At 41.1% G+C, this 14,802-nt stretch overlaps 1 protein-coding gene across 4 annotated transcripts in view; it reads left to right on the top strand.

Moving 5' to 3' along the window:
* Positions 1–14,802, top strand: part of LOC106083945 (mushroom body large-type Kenyon cell-specific protein 1) — a 490,542-nt gene that overhangs the window by 132,035 nt on the left and 343,705 nt on the right. The window lies entirely within an intron of this gene.

Genomic DNA, 14,802 nt, shown 5'->3' with positions numbered 1-14,802 from the left:
CTTTATTTTGTTGCATGTGTGTGTGTGTGTGTGCGCTACATGTGTTTTTGTGAAGGAGTATTCCACAACAATTTTTGACACCCGTGTATGCAACGTGCCACACAGCCAGAAACTGTTGCTCGAACAACTACTACTGCTGCCGTAACTATAGTTGTGTGCCCCCAACAAACTGTTGCATGTACATGGTGATATATGTATGCGTGTGTGTGTGTGTGTGCTTGTGTGGTGTATAGTAAAGAGACCGCTCGATTGCAAGGATATGTTAAAGGATCCAAGTATTGGGAATATCATGGTTTCGACAAAACCCAAAGAAAACACAACGAAATACGATGCAAAAATACTAAGAGTGAGATTTCTTTGTTTGACTGAAATAACCAACCAAGCAACATTCGTTGTTCCCATTTTGGTCTATCAGTTGTTATTGTATGCGCTGAAGGAGAGACATACAATGAACAAAAACTGAAATGGCTCAAGGACCTGTCGTGACGAACCTGAAGTACACTGCATAAGACTCAATTATAAAGAAGATAGGAGGGATATTTATGCCATTTGGACCCTTCCACAATACATGGAGGTATTATCCAGCCTTGGTATCCTAATCTGGAACTTTATAGACTTTCATATTTAAATAGGTGGTAGGCCTTTACTCTTCCATTCCACTACTACCTATACACTTTTTGTACCCTCCACCATAGGATGGTGGTATACTAATTTCTTCATTCGAAATATTAATCTCAGACCGCATAAAGTATATAAATTCTTGATCGTCATGACATTTATTGTCGATCTAGCCATGTCTGTCCGTCTGTCTGTCTGTCGAAATCACGCTAACTTTCAAAGGAGTGAAGCTAGTCGCTTGAAATTTTGCACAAATACTTCATATAGGCGTAGGTCAGTTGGGACTGTAAATGGGCCATATCAGTCCACGTTTTGATATAGCTGTCCTATAAAGTGATCTTGGATCTTGACTTCTTGATATTCTATAGAGCGCAATTCCTGCCCGATTTGGCTGAAATGTATACCGATCTCGACTTCTTGAGCCACCAGAGGACGCTATTATTATTCGATTTGGTTGAAATATTACAGGAGATGTTTTGTTATGACTTCCAACAACTTTGCCAAGTATGGAAGAAATCGGTGCATAACCTGATATAGCTGTCATGTAAACCGTTCTGGGGTCTTGACTTCTTGAGCCTCTAGTGGGCGCAAATCCTATCCGATTTCACTGAAATTTAGGATAACGTGTTTCGTTATGACTTTCAACAACTGTGCAAAGTATGGTTCAAATCGGTCCAAAACCTGATATCGCTGACATATAAACCGATCTGTGATCTTTACTTCTTGAGCCACTAGAGGGCACAATTCTTATCCTAATTAGCTGAAATTTTGCACGACGTGTTTCGTTATGGCTTCCAACAACTGTGTTAATAATAGATCAAATCGGTCTATAACCTGATATAGCTGCCATATAAACCGATCTGGGGTCTTAATTTCTTGAGCCACTAGAGGACGCAATTATTATCCGATTTGGCTGAAATTTTGCATGAGGTGCTTTGTTATGACTTCCAACAACTGTATTAAGAATGGTTCAAATCGGTCCATTACCTGCCATATAAACCAATATGGGATCTTGACTTCTTGAGCTTCTAAAGGGCGCAAGTATTACCCGATTTGGCTAAAATTTTGTACAACGGCTTCTCTCATGAACTTTAACATACTTTACGAATATGGCATGAAACGGTTTATAGCCTAATACAGCTCCGCTATAAACCGATTTCCATATTTTACTTCTTCATATCCTAAAGTGTGCAATTCTTACTAGATTTGGCTGAAATTTTACACAATGACTTCTACTATGGTCTCCAATATTCAGTTCAATTATCGTTCGAAATGAACAATAACTTAACATTGTTCCAATAACATAGCAATTCTTTTCTTTTATCCTTTGTTTGCCTAAAAAGAGATACCGTGGCAAGATCTCGACAAATGCGATCCATGGTGAAGGGTATATAAGATTCGGCCCGGCCGAACTTAGCACGCTTTTACTTGTTGATCCTTAAGTTGAAAATAAATCCCAAATGTGGGGATATACTCAATTTTTTCTTTGAAGTTATTGCCTCGTAAAGTTTTAAGTTAGGAAGTTCTTGGCACCTGTGTCTGTTAGTCGCGAAAGCCGGGCAATGACATAGGAAATACTCCAACGTCTCATCATCTTTCCCACATGTCCTGCACCTACCAGAACTTGCAGCACCGATTTTGCGCAAGTCCTATGTGTCCCGTTATGACACCAAAAGCTATACTGACCTCCTTCTTGCTATATTTCAGTAATAGCCTCGTCCTCTCACGATTCAGATCACCCCATAGGATTTTCGCCGTCCTACCGACTGTTTTGCGTTTGTCGCCCACGCCCTTAAATCGAACTGCGTCGACCCGAAAGGCTTAGGGTTAACCAAATTTATCAACAGCAGTTTTTTGGCCTTTACTGCCAAATCGTCTGCCTTTTCATTTCCCGGCACACAAACGATGCGGATTTTCCCATCCTCAGAGAAGGCGCTAATATCCTTCTTACACTTCAAGACTGTTCGTGACCTTACCGTCCTGGTTGTTATTGCCCTTCACACACCACGTCCTAGAGTAAGAACCACATCACTTCACGAATTACGTGATCCGCCGGATCTCTGCCTTCAGATTAGGCAGACTAAAACAGACCCCGGTCCCTAGGTTCTCAATGAAGACCCCCAGGCCCACACTGTCCACTAGCGTTGATCCATCCATGCAACATGATCATCCAGACGGCAATACTAGGAATCCGTCAGTTCAAGATTCTGCCGCTGACAGCAGTGCCTCGCACTCGACCTCAAGTGTTGTCGCAGGTATCCAATCGGAAACCTTTTCCTTTCCTTCCAGGTTTCCTATCGTCTACTCCATTATACCGCGATGGTGAGAGCTGCTCATTGGGTCGGATATATAGGATAGTCTCCAGTGCCCTAGTGGTCAAGACAACATGTTCTCTGAACCTGTTGTATGGTCCGTATGTTGCACTTTTTCTCCATAGCAGTCCACCAAACTACTGAGGCGTTAGTAAGTATTGGTCTAATCACGCTCCTGTAGAGCCAGTGGACTATCTCCGGATTAGGGACCCATTTCGAGCCTACGGCCCGTCTATATAGTGCCCAACTTCTGAGAGCCTTCTCAGTACGCTCGAGAATGTGACACTTCCAATTCAGTTTTCTTTCCAAGATCACACCTGAGTAATTGACCTTGTCAGATATCGAAATCGTCTTATTGAGGAAACGTGGTGCGTTAAATTGGCCCACCTTCTTCTTCCTCGTGAACAGGGATATTTCAGTCTTCTTCTGGATTAACTTTGAGAGCTCCGGGTCTAGCCCAGTCATATGCAATATGCAAGACCCTTTCGGCCCTTCTGCATAATTGGTTTTGATCCTTACCTCTTAGAAGTATTATACCACCGTCCGCATAGCAGACGGGTTCAAATCCCTCCTCAGTCAGTATCCGTAATAGGTGACCATCATATCACCCAAAGGAGTGGCGATAAAATGCCCCCCTGTGGCGTGCCCTCAGCCACTTTCTCCCTTATATTTATGTCATGGGACCCGCAATTTATCCACCTGTTCCTTAACATAAGGTTTATCCAGTCTCTAAGGACCGGGTCCACCCGGTACTGGTCTAAGTATTGGATCAATGTGTCGGTCCGCACCTTTTTAAACTCCCCCTCGATGTCAATGCAAACCGCCAATGTGTACGTCTTGGCATCGAAGTATTTCATCTATTTTATACACAACCTCGTGCAGGTTAGTCCCCATCTACCTTTCCTTGACATGGGCATGCTGTTTGTATTTATGCAGTTCGCTGGATATCCTACTCTTTATCATGGTATCCATAGTGCGTTTTGAGTAGAAAGGACGTAAGTCTTAAAGGTCTATAGGCCTTTGGTGCCGCATAACTTGCCTTGCTGGGATTGGGTGCAAACACCATCCTTGCCTCCTGCCAGGCTTTCGGAGGCTTATGGAAGTCCTATTCACGCCATGAAAATAGTTGCCAGATAAGTCGCCAGATAGTCGGCCTCCTTTTGTAGTAACGCCGGAAATATTCCATCAGGTCCGGGCGACTAAAATGGTTTGAAGCTCCTCAAGGTTTCCTTGACCATTAAATCCGTTATGATAAACCTTCGATCAACGTCATTATTCCAAGATTCCGGTGTCTCCGTGAGTTTTGTGGAAAATGCGTTTTCATCAAAAGTCTCATCATTGCCCTCCATTATTTTTGCTCCCACTCCCATGTCGTCTCCTAATGTTTCAGTTTGGACATGGGTTTTTGAGAGAAACTTTTTTGTGTTGGCGGCGTCATTAACGCTATCGACCTGGTCATAGAAAAGCTTCCAGGAGGCACGTTTTGCCGCTCTGGTAATCTTATTGTATTCCTTGAGCAGTGTGTAATACACATCCCAATATGCTCCCGATTTTTTGCGACGTACTCTGTTAAAAAGTCTGCGATTCTATTTCCCAATATTGAGAATCTCTTTGGTCACCCAGGGCTTTTCTTGGCCTGATTTCCTTTCTCGTAGAGGACAACTATCTTCGAAAGACCCCTTTAGTGTAGTTGTAATCCTGTTGACATTGTCGTCAATGTCTTCTATGATTGGACAATCTAAATTATCTTGCCCAATCTTCTCCTGAGCAGTCATCCGATTTTTGTCCATTTGGTTTTCAACTTATTCTGTAAGTTAATCGGATTCGGCACTGGCCGTGCTATTCTAAACCTAATGTAGCGATGGTCTAAGAAGGAATTCTCCATGGAGACCCTCCAATCCTGAACCTCACCGATTAGATTTTCCGAACATATCGTCACATCTAAAACCTCCTCCCTAATACTATTAACAAAGGTAGCGGTGTTACCAATATTAGGTGTTATTAGGTCAATAGTATTCAAGAATTCTGTCAGGGCATGGTCCCGCGAAATGTGGTTGAGAGTTCTATTAGTACCTCATTTCCTGTCCGTTTTGCTTTCTTCACCAACCGTTGACCAAGCACCGACGTAGGTGGCGGTGTCGGAGAGTCGAAAGGCATTCTCGTAATTAATGCCTGAATGAAATCTGCGATTAAGAAAAAAGTCATCGGCGAAAAATATCGCAAAAAGCCTTGGTGCCATGTACATGTAAAACCAGGTATCTTAAACACTATACCGAAATGACCAATAGACTTCGGCTAGTAGTGAAGACATTGGGAATGTGTTTTTTTTTTATTTTTAATTTTTTAGTCCTGTTCTCCACATCGTTCGTTCAATTTTAGTCGTCGTAAAACATATGCCGACAATGTGTCTTAACTATTCTGACACTTGGTTCTAACGGAAAAAGGAAATGTTACATACGCACACTCCCTCCCATCCCTCCCATCTCCATAGGAATCCATTCAACTTTTGGGTAGCCTCCATTGTGGTAGTGTTGTTGCTGCCATCACTAGGGCCCAAAACAAAAGACCAAAGTGCAATGGGCTAAGGGGATGAGCGGTGAAGGTGAACTTTTTCGAATATCGTTTTGCAGAAGACAAAGCATCGTTGTGCAGACAGTTTGTGTTTCCTCAAGACAAAGAATTGTAGGATACGGCTGAGTTTGTGGAGATGGCTTCGCTTAGTACATGCATTTGTAATGATTTTGGTTATTTTGGTTTTTTTTGGTCCTGAATCTGTTGTAACTAACCCCATTCCCCTTCCTGCATTCTTTGGCTTACCAGCAATAATAGTTTTTCAATATCTTCATATTTTAGAGTCCTTTCAGCAAATACTCCTTGTTCCCTGAGCAGTATGTTAATGTGTATGTGTGAGTTTCTCTGTTTGTGAAAATTCGTGAATACATGTTGGTGGCTAAGTGAGCACGATGCGCCATTGCATGCTGATGTGTGTTTGCAAGTGAGTCCTTTTGATTGTCTGTAGTTGTGGTCGTTTTCGGATCGTTTCAAATCGTTCGTTTCGTTGTTTGGACTTTTGTGCATGTATTCGTGCTGCTCTTGTATTTGTAACATTCGAGGGCAACGACTTGTTGCGCTTTTCCAGTTTTTTTTTTTTTTTTTCAACATTTCCTTTTGTTCTTACGTCGCTGGTCGGTCGGTCGGTCGTCCTTCTTAACCATCCAGATGTTATGTAAGTGAATGCGCCAAAGATATTGTGTCTGGAAGGGAGGTTGGCTGCTAGTTTCTGATATAAATGTAGTGTATAGTTCTTATGTCTCATCTGCCATTTAAGATAATTCAGTTAGGAAATTTAAGTCGGATTTTTTTCACAAACAATTGAAAAGTAAAATTTTTTCAGTTTTGCAAGAAGTAGGTCTCAATGCAAGGTAGGCTAATTAAGAACCGGTTTTTCTTTATAATTGCATTTTAACACATTACTTTTGGTGTAAATTACTTTTGTCATATCGTTTGCAAAACAAGGAGATATCTATTTTCAACCCTTCACTGCATATTGATGGTGGCAAAGTTCTGAGGCCATTTTGCATTCATACAAAGGTTGCAATCAAACCACACCATTATTATAACTTAGTCCATTTATTTGTAAACCCCAAAAGAAAAAGAAATGGACTGATAAATAATTATACCGATTGACTCAGAATCATAGACTATAAATCTCCTATAGATGAACTCTTCCTCTCCCAAAATAATGGCTACTAGGTGCAACGATTAGAAATCTGACGGTTTTTTTTTTGCTTCTTTCGTAAGATTGAACCGCCGGCAGGCCCGAAGGGGATGCTGGATATGCAGCCTTGATATGGATATGGGGCCTAGATTTGTAACTGCGCCGCCAGGTTCGCGATTAGGCTGAAGGAGTTCGGCATGCTGAAGGAGGATGGTTGCGGCCACAGTTCGATTCTGGTTGTTATGGATACGGAGAGTAGACTGTGGAGGATCTCCGACTACCTGGCACCAGTGCCGACTGGAGTGAGGGCATTCGCGACTTGATTTCCTGAGAGGAACGAATGAAAGGCGAATGGTGTACTTGAGGAGGGTGAGACCCCGGTCTACAAAGATGGAGTCTGGAACTGGATTACGGTCTACTCTGATGCACTCAATATGTCTCTGAGACTTCCTGACGAGTGTACGGTCTTTAAGGCAGAGGCCTGTGCCATTGTAGCGGCCGCAAGAGAAATATTGAGCTGAAACTTTGCACAGATTCTTTATTTTTGTCCATAAGCAGAATAAGTTCGAAAATGGGCTATATCGGACTATATCTATATATAGACCCCATATAGACTGATCCACTGATTTAGGGGCTTAGGCCCATAAAAGCCACATTTATTATCCGATTTTGCTGAAATTTGGGACAGTGCATTGTGCCAGGCCACTCGACATCCTTCTTCAATTTGGCTCAGATCGGTCCAGATTCGGATATAGCAGATTCTCTCGATTTAAGGTTTTGAGCCCATAAAAGGCGTATTTATTGTCCGATGTCGCCGAAATTTGGGACAGTGAGTTATGTTAGGACCTTCGATATCCTTCTTCAATTTGGCTTAGATCAGTCCAGATTTGGCTATAGCTGTCATATAGACCGTTCCGCCGATTTAGGGTCTTAATCTCATTAAAGCCACATTTATTATCCATAAAAGGCGCATTTATTATCCGATTTTGCTGAAATTTGGGACAGTGAGTTGTGTTAGACCTTCTTCAATTTGGCTTAGATCGATCCAGATTTGGCTATTGTTGCCATATAGACCAATTTAAGGTTTCGGGCCCATAACAGGCGCATTTATTATTCGATTTTGCTAAAATTTGGGTAGCGAGTTAGTTTAGACTCCGCGATATGCCTGTTCAATACTGCCTAGATCGGTCCAGATTAGGATAAAACTGCCGATTTGAATTCTTGGTATCATAAACGCACGTTTATTATTCGATTTCTCTGAAATTTCACACAGTGGTCTGTGTTAGGCTCTTCCACATTCGTGATAAATATGGCCCAGAGAGATCTATATTTAGATATGGCTGCCATATAGACCGACCTCCCGTTTTATGGTCTTAAAAAGGAGCAATTATTACCCGAATTCGCTGAAATTGGCACAGTGGGCCCTGTTAATATTTTGCATATCCGTGCTGTTTATGATACAGGTGGGTCTAATTTGGATTTAGCTGCCATGTATGTGCAAAGAATTTGATACAATGAGTTGTTTTAGGCCCTTTTATAACATTCCTGAATTTGTTGGATATTAGACTATGTTTGGATATATCTGCTATGGGTTCATAATAAATGCATTTTTCACCGTGCTATTGCGAGATTTGGTAAATTTATAATGGAGAGCACCGTAGCGCAGAGGTTAGCATGTCCGCCTATGACGCTGAACGCTTGGGTTCGAATCTTAGCGAGACCATCAGAAAAAAATTGTCTGCGATAGTTTTCCCCTTTTAATTCTGGCAACATTTGTGAGGTTCTATGCCATGTAAAACTTTTCTGCAAAGAGGTGTCGCACTGCGGCACGCTGTTCGGACTCGACAAAAAAAAGGAGGCCCCTTATCAATGAGCTTAAACTTGAATCGGACTGCACTCATTGACATGTGAGGTGTTCGGCCCTGTTCCTTAGTGGTATGTTCATGGGTAAAATTTGCAATTTTGGATAATATATATTTTTGAGGGGCCTGACATCCAAAGTTCGGCCCGGCCACGATTGACAGACATCAACGCCATACTGTTTTTCAAGAAAATTTAGTGTTTTTCGAACCAATCATGATGTTATTTTTCTTAGGCCCAAATTATCTCTTAAAACGTATTTCACTGATCCCTGCGATCATTGAAATCAATGATACCACTAAGGCCAGTGACTGTTAATTGTCGATTCTCGAGCACCAATTCCTTGACTTTATTGACATGTTAATCATGAGTTGATGTTGATGGCCGTCCTAGAGGTGGTTCGTCGTCAAAACTAGTCTTGGAACTGGAAAAGGAATGAAAGAATACGAGGGAACTGTGCGCCTATGACTCATGCAGGAGGATATTTGGCAGGAAGTGGGGAGTTAACCTGAAGATGGTTTACGGGATGTACACTGCCATTGTGAAAGCAGTGATGACGAATGGAGCCCTGGTATGTTGGAAGGCTTTCAACCGGCCTGCTTTAGTATCATGGGAGCGTTGCGTTATTCGCCACAGTCGGGATTTGAAATATGCTGGATATACAACATATTGAGGTCTATATTTCGAACTGCGCCGCCAAGGTTGCGGAGACCACCGTAGCGCAGAGGTTAGAATGTCCGCCTGTGACGCTGAACGCCTGGGTTCGAATCCTGGCGATACCATCAGAAAATTTTTCAGCGATGGTTTTCCTCTCCTAAAGCTGGCACCATTTATGAGGAACTATGCCAGGTAAAACTTCTCTTCCAAGAGGTGTCGCACTGCGGCACGCCGTTCCGACTCGCCTATAAAAAGGAGGTGAGAAGTTTACCCCTGTTTCTTAGTGGAATGTACATGGGCAAAATATGCATTTGCATTTTGCCGCCAAGTTTGCGCTCACTCTTGAAGGTAGGCTCGGCATTTTGAAGAGGTCGGCTGGGTCCACACTTCTATTCTGAATACCATAGACCAAGGAAGGTCTCACATCACTTGACACCTATGCCTATTTAGACTAGAACCTTCCGGATTTGCTTGGTGTGTTTGAGAAGGCCAAGACCTCAGTCTTCACTAATGGATCCAACATGGTGTCAGAGACTAGATGCGAGTCTACTCCGAAGCACTCAATATCGGTATAACGCACAGACTGTCGGACGAGTGTACGGTATGCCGAACAAAAAGGACAGTCTGGACTAATGTCGACTGAAGAAGCAAGAAGATTCTGCTGGATTTTAATAAGTTGTGAGGGTGCGCTACCCTCTGTTCTAATATAACCAAAAAAGCACAAAAAGCTGCTGGATTTTGATAAGTTTTCAGTGTGCGCTTTTACAAGGGGTTTTAATCGGGCATAGTGCTATAGGTAAATGGCCCTATGGCCATTTACATAAGAATCCAGCACAATGATTATTGCACTTGGCGAGATCTTTGGCGTCGGATAGACCGGAAAGAGCTTGCTCCCCTTGATTGACGAGGATCGCCCCCTCCACATCAGTTGCCTATCTATTGTAGCATACAAATAAAACAAATTTTCGAGTGGAATTTACAATCAGATAAATGGACATAGCCAGATCGAGATAGAATGTGATGCCGATTAAGAATATAAACAAACAGTGTATAGGTTCTTAGAACAAGATATCTAACTGATATAAATGAAATGTACAAAGTCTATGGTCGATTTCTTTAAAAGATTGATATAGAAAAATAAATAGGAAAACTTCACACCACTTCAACTTCAAATATGAAACGAAAAATTTGACCTTAGATCACAACCTGTTTCTTTGTTCCAGGAAACAATTCGTAGTCATAATGAATTTATGACTAAAACCTCAAATATTTCAATTTGTTGTACAAAATTCAATAAGAAATTGCGCTGTTTTATGTTCGAAACTCACAATCCAATTCGCTTTAAACAATTAGATTACAAATTTGCTGCATACTAATTTTGAGCAACAACAAAACATCAATGAATTCATTACAAAATAAAAACTCAATTAAATAAGAAATTCAGAGAAACTGAAATGGCAAAAATATTCTAAAGGCACAAATAAAACGAAAAATTAATTCGTTAAACAAAAGCAATAATCGTTAAGCCACAACACGTTTTCAAATTTACAACAATTTAGCATAGATTAATTGCAGCAACCTGCATTAGAAGTTGTAAAAATGTTTTCATTCAACGATTTGGAAAAATTCGCATTGCTTAGGCCAATCGCAGTGAGTACTATACGAAATAAACTAAAATAAAAAAAACAAAATAATATAAAAAATCAATCAAATCAAATAACAATATATTGGGTTGCCCAAAAAGTAATTGCGGATTTTTCACATAGTCGGCGTTGACAAATTTTTTCACAGCTTGTGACTCTGTCATTGCATTCTTTCTTCTGTCAGTTATCAGCTGTTACTTCATTCTAAGTTTTATTAAAAATGCATTTACTTTCTTTTAAAAACTCCGCAATTACTTTTTGGGCAACCCAATAATAAATAATAAACAAGAGATCAAGATCCAAGATCGGTTCATATGAAAGCTTTACCAGATTATAAACCGACTTGAATCACCGATTTGGCCCATTTATATCCCAACCGACCTACACTAATAAAATGTATTTGTGCAAGCGGCTAGCTTTACTCCTTTGAAAGTTAGCGTGTTTTCGACAAACAGAGGGACGAACGGACATGGCTAGATCGACTTAAAGTGGCATGACGATCAATGGATGGATCAGGTAGCTTCTTTACAGTAATATTTCACAAATAACAAATAAACAGGCGATAAGTTCGGCCGGGCGGAACTTTGGATACCACCTCGGTACCTTATGTCCCATAGCAGATATATCAAAATATGTTCCGATTTGGACCACATATTAATAAGTACAGTAGCTACATCTCCTCCGATTAAAGGTCTTAGGCCCATAAAAGCCACATTTATTATCCCATTTTGTTGAAATTTGGGGCAGTGAGTTGTGTTAGGCCCTTCGACATCCTTCGTCAATTTGGCTTAGATCGGTCCAGATTTGAATATAGCTGCCATATAGACCGATCCGCCGATTTAGGGTCTTAATCTCATAAAAGCCACATTTATTATCCGATTTCGCTGAAATTTAGGACAGTGAGTTGGGTTCTTCTGTCTGTTGACTTCCCTCGTTAAATTGGCCCAGATCGGTTCAGAACTGAATATAGCTGCCATATAGACCGATCCTCCGGTTTAGGGTCTTAGGCCCACAAAAGCCATATTTATTATCCGATTTTGATGAAATTCGGGACAGTGAATTGTGTAAGGCCCATCGACATCCTTCGATAATTTGGCTCAGATCGGTCCAGATTTGGATATAACTGCCATATAGATCGATTCTCCGATTTATGGTGTAAGGCCCATAATAGCGACATTCATTATCCGATTTTGCTGAAATTTGGGACAGTGAGTTGTGTTAGGCCCTTTGACATATTTCTTCAATTTGTTCCAGATCGGTTCAGATTTGGATATAGCTGCCATATAGACCGATTTCTTGATTTATGGTTTTGGGCCCATAAAATGCTCATTCATTGTCCGATGTCGCCGAAATTTGGAACAGTGAGTTAATTTAAGCCCCTTGACATACTTCTGCAATATCGCACAGATCGGTAAAGATTTGGATATAGCTTCCATATAGACCGATATCTAGGTTTTAGGTTTTGGGGCCATAAAAGACGCATTTATTGTCCAATGTCGCTGAAATTTGAGACAGTGAGTTTGGTTAGGCTCTACGACGTCCTTCGAAGAGATCGGTCCAGATTGCAATATAGCTGCCGTATAGACCGATCTCACGATATAAGGTTTAGGGCCCATAAAAGAGGCATTTATTGTCCGATTTCGCCGAAATTTGGGACCGTGCTTTGTGTTAGGCTCTTCGACATGTTTAGGCAACTTGGCCCAAATCGGTCCAGATTTGGATATAGCTGCCTTTTAGACCGATATCTCGATTTAAAGTCTTGGCCCCATAAAAGGCGCATTTCTAATCCAATTTCACGAAATTTGGCACAGTGACTTATGTTCGGCTTTTCGACATCCGTGTCGTATATAGTTCAGATCGGTATGAGGTATATGAGTATAAGGTATGAAATTTTCACCGAATTTTGATGAAATGTGGTTAACATATATACCCGAGGTGGTGGGTATCCAAAGTTCGGCCCAGCCGAACTTAACGCCTTATAACTTGTTAAAGACTGTAGCGTGATTTCAACAGACAGAAGAACAGACGGACGGACATGTCTAGATCATCTAAGATTTTTACGCTGATCAATATTACATATACTTTATAGGGTCGGAAATAGATATTTCGATGTGTTGCAAACGGAATGATAAAATGAATATACCCCCATCCTTCGGTGGTGGGTATAACAAGTAACAGGCAACTATATAAAGTAGAATACATTTTTATACCCACCACCGACGGATGGGGGTATATTCATTTTGTCATTCCGTTTGCAACACATCGAAATATCCATTTCCGACCCCATAAAGTATACATATTCTTGATCAGCATAAAAATCTAAGACGATCTAGACATGTCCGTCCGTCTGTCCGTCTGTCTGTTGAAATCACGCTACAGTCTTCAAAAATAGAGATATTTAGCTGAAACTTTGCACAGATTCTTTTTTGGTCCATAAGCAGGTTAAGTTCGAAGATGGGCTATATCGGGCTATATCTTCATATAGCCCCCATATAGACCGATCCTCCGATTTAGGGTCTTCGGCCCATAAAAGCCACATTTATTATCCGATTTTGCTGAAATTCGGGACAGTGAGTTGTCTTTGGCCCTTCGACATCTTCTATCAATATGGCTCAGATCGGTTCAGATTTGGATATAGCTGGCCTATAGACCGATCCTCCGATTTAGGGTCTTAGACCCATAAAAGTCACATTTATTATCCGATTTTGCTGAAATTCGGGACAGTGAGTTTTGTTAGGCCCTACGACTTCTTTCGTTAATTTGGCCCAGATCGGTGCAGATTTGGATATAGCTGCCATATAGACTGGTCCTCCGATTTAGGGTCTTAGGCCCATAAAAGCCACATTTATTATCCGATTTCGCTGAAATTTGGGACATTGAGTTGTGTTAGGTCCTTCGACATTCTCCGTCAATATAGCTCAGATCGGTTCAGATTTGGATATAGCTGCCCTATAGACTGGTCCTCCGATTTAGGGTCTTAGACCCATAAAAGCCACATTTATTATCCGATTTTGCTATATTTCGGGACAGTGAGTTGTGTTAGACCCTTCGACATCCTCCGTCAATTTGGCGCAGATCGGTTTAGATTTGGATATAGCTGCCATATAGACCGATCCTCCGATTAAGGGTCTAAGGCCCCTTAAAGTCACATTTATTATCCGATTTCGCTGAAATTTGGGCCAGTGAGTTGTGTTAGGCCCTACGACTTCTTTCGTCAATTTGGCCCAGATTGGTGCAGATTTGGATATAGCTGCCATATAGACCGGTCCTCCGATTTAGGGTCTTAGGCCCATAAAAGCCACCATAAATAAAAGAATCCATGGAGATGGCATCTACATCCAGACCTAGAATATAATTGGGTTGGACGTCGGGAATCTTAAAACAATTCATTTTTTTAAATAAATACGGATTTTATGGACTTAACATCCTAAATTAGTAGATCGGTCAATGTAGGATCTAAATAAATTAAGATTTGGACCATATTTGGGTCGTATATTGGGAGTCTTAATACAACTCGCTGTTTCAAATTCCACTGAAATCGGATAATAAATGCGTCTTTTATGGGCTTTAGACCCTATATCGGCAGTTCGGTTTATGTGACAGTTATATCTATATATATAGTCCGATCGACCGGATGACGAAAGGCTTACAACAGCATTTTTAAAAATTTCCGATAAATGGGGTAACAAATGCAGCTTTTATGGGTTCACACCTTAAATCGGAAGGTCGGTCTATATGGGACCTTTTCCTAAACGTGGGGCTCCATTTTTGGCCCTCATTCTTCTATAATAATAAATAACATCTGTGCCATGTAACATCCACTTAGGTTAACTCCTTCTATTTTTGGCCAATTTTACTATGAACTCAGGGCACTGTGCACAAATGCCCAAAAATCCTGCCTTCCTTAATAATCCCCCTCCGCTAAAAGTCTCTCAAAAGAGAAGAAAAGTTAGTATGAATGGCATAATGTTGAATCAATTGGAAGGTATTCAAG

Source organism: Stomoxys calcitrans, chromosome 2 (genome assembly GCF_963082655.1).
Source record: "Stomoxys calcitrans chromosome 2, idStoCalc2.1, whole genome shotgun sequence".
NCBI lineage: Eukaryota > Metazoa > Arthropoda > Insecta > Diptera > Muscidae > Stomoxys > Stomoxys calcitrans.
Note: the sequence above shows the minus strand (reverse complement) of the source record. Positions and strands in the feature narration are given on the sequence as shown.